Source organism: Pyrus communis, chromosome 2, assembly GCF_963583255.1.
Source record: "Pyrus communis chromosome 2, drPyrComm1.1, whole genome shotgun sequence".
Lineage (NCBI taxonomy): Eukaryota > Viridiplantae > Streptophyta > Magnoliopsida > Rosales > Rosaceae > Pyrus > Pyrus communis.
Genome location: NC_084804.1, coordinates 16188517 through 16190597, shown reverse-complemented (window position 1 = coordinate 16190597; position 2081 = coordinate 16188517).

Below are 2081 nucleotides of genomic sequence, written 5' to 3'. Positions count from 1 at the left end.
GGAATTGTTATTAGCACTTCAAAAATCTCATTCTACACTCCTAACAAGTGTATTTTTCTTTCTAATTATAGAAAGTTTGGAGTGCCAAATGAGATTTTTGAAGCGCTAATAACAATTCCCTATGATCTAAGGAAATGATAATGAGGGACAGGCAACCCAGATCAAAAAGGAATAGGCCTTTACATTCCTTTTCAATTTCTTTACCAAAATAATTGCAAATACATATTAAATATTCAATGGTATTTAAATCACAGGTGTATACGAAATTCTAATGATCATAACAATACATCATCGACCAAAACAATACAGCATTTCATTTCAAAAAACAATACATTATTGATCATAACAAAGGTTCTAAATTCTAATGAAAACTTATATCAAAATTCGAATTAAGAAGTGTATTAAACTATAACAATAGCAAAACAATACAAAAATGCATTCATAATTGAATTAAAGAATTATAGATGTTGTAATGCCTAGTTTAGGGTAAGGTATTGGCGTTAAGACTAATCAACAAAACAAATTATCAATGTTTAGAGGCACTTACAGGGATCTCACAAAAAATTAGAGCATGCACCAAAATACAAAGCAAATATCACAAAAATTAGAGAATGCCCCAAAATTTGAGACCCAATTCTCTATTTCACAGAGGAGAAAAACCAGAAATAAGGGTAACAAAATCACAATTCTCTGGTAATAAAAATTCAATAATACAGTAATAAAATTACTGTAACTGAATATATCTAAAAAAAAGCCAACGGCCCAATTGCTCCCTCCAACAATCCAAATTTCTGAAATTCACAACAAATCAAATCCATAGCAATTTGACATGCTTAGTACAATCAAAATTCACAAGAACAAACAAAGGATTGAACAAACAAACTTTGCGAGCTAATTAAATATTCACACACATACTCTCACACACACACACACACACACACACTGATTAGACACACTGCACAACATTCACACGCACAGTCACATACACACTCACACGCACACCCGCACATACTTTGTCATACGTATACTTAGACACACTGCATAACATGGTTCTCTCTTTTTAAAGTACTTTGTATTAAGTATTTTGTGAACAGTTACTCAAGCATCTGTCAATACTTAAAACAAAGAAGTCACTTGATTTACCCCTTCGAGATTGCATTTCAAGTTATACACTATACCTGAATGAATTTTCTAGATTGCATTTTCTATTTGAATTCCGTATTTAGGCGGTGAACTTTTGGATATAACCAAGGTCGTAATTCCTAATCACTTCAATTGATCAAAATGGCCAAGCAAATCTTCTCGCCGTTTGTCTTTCGAAAAATCCTACTTGAAGTAAAATTTAACAATAGTAAGTTATAGCATAACCAGTCAATTAAATTCGACAGACATAAAAACAATTTGACCACTGCATAGATAACTCCATAAATTACTTACCACATCAATCTTGAGAGGTCCAATCTAAAAGTCTCAAAAGCTTCTCCATGTTCAGCTCTAATTATCTAAAAACACTGAAAAGCAGAGGAAAACATATAAATTCATTAAAAATCTCTACCCACGGATAAGTTAAAAATCGAAAACACTGACCATTCCAAGGAAAAGAGTAGCCATTATTAGGATTCAAAACTCATTCCTTAGTCTCTTCATCTGGGTACTCGACTTCGTAATCTTCGCTTTATTTTCATTATATTGACACACGTTGTCATAATATATCTTTCTAGAAAAAACCTAAAAGTTAGATGATTCTAATCACTGAAATAGAATGAACAATATACTTTTTCTATAAGTAAATATTTCAATATAAAAAAGAAATTAAAAGAGAGATAATCAATTTTTTCCAATTCTTAGAACACCATCATCAGCCTAATTGGCAGAAATCAAAGTAATTACACGCCTGATCACTTGATCAGCTTAATCAAAGATAATTAGAATAAAACTAAGATCCATCAATTCCTTCCACATTTTTTTGCACACACGTAGTTCTCCCTATAAAAATTCCAGAAAACTCATTATTAGGAGACAAATAGAAAAGGAAATTTAGAAATTGTCTATAAAACAAAGGAATCCAATCCAAAATGTGC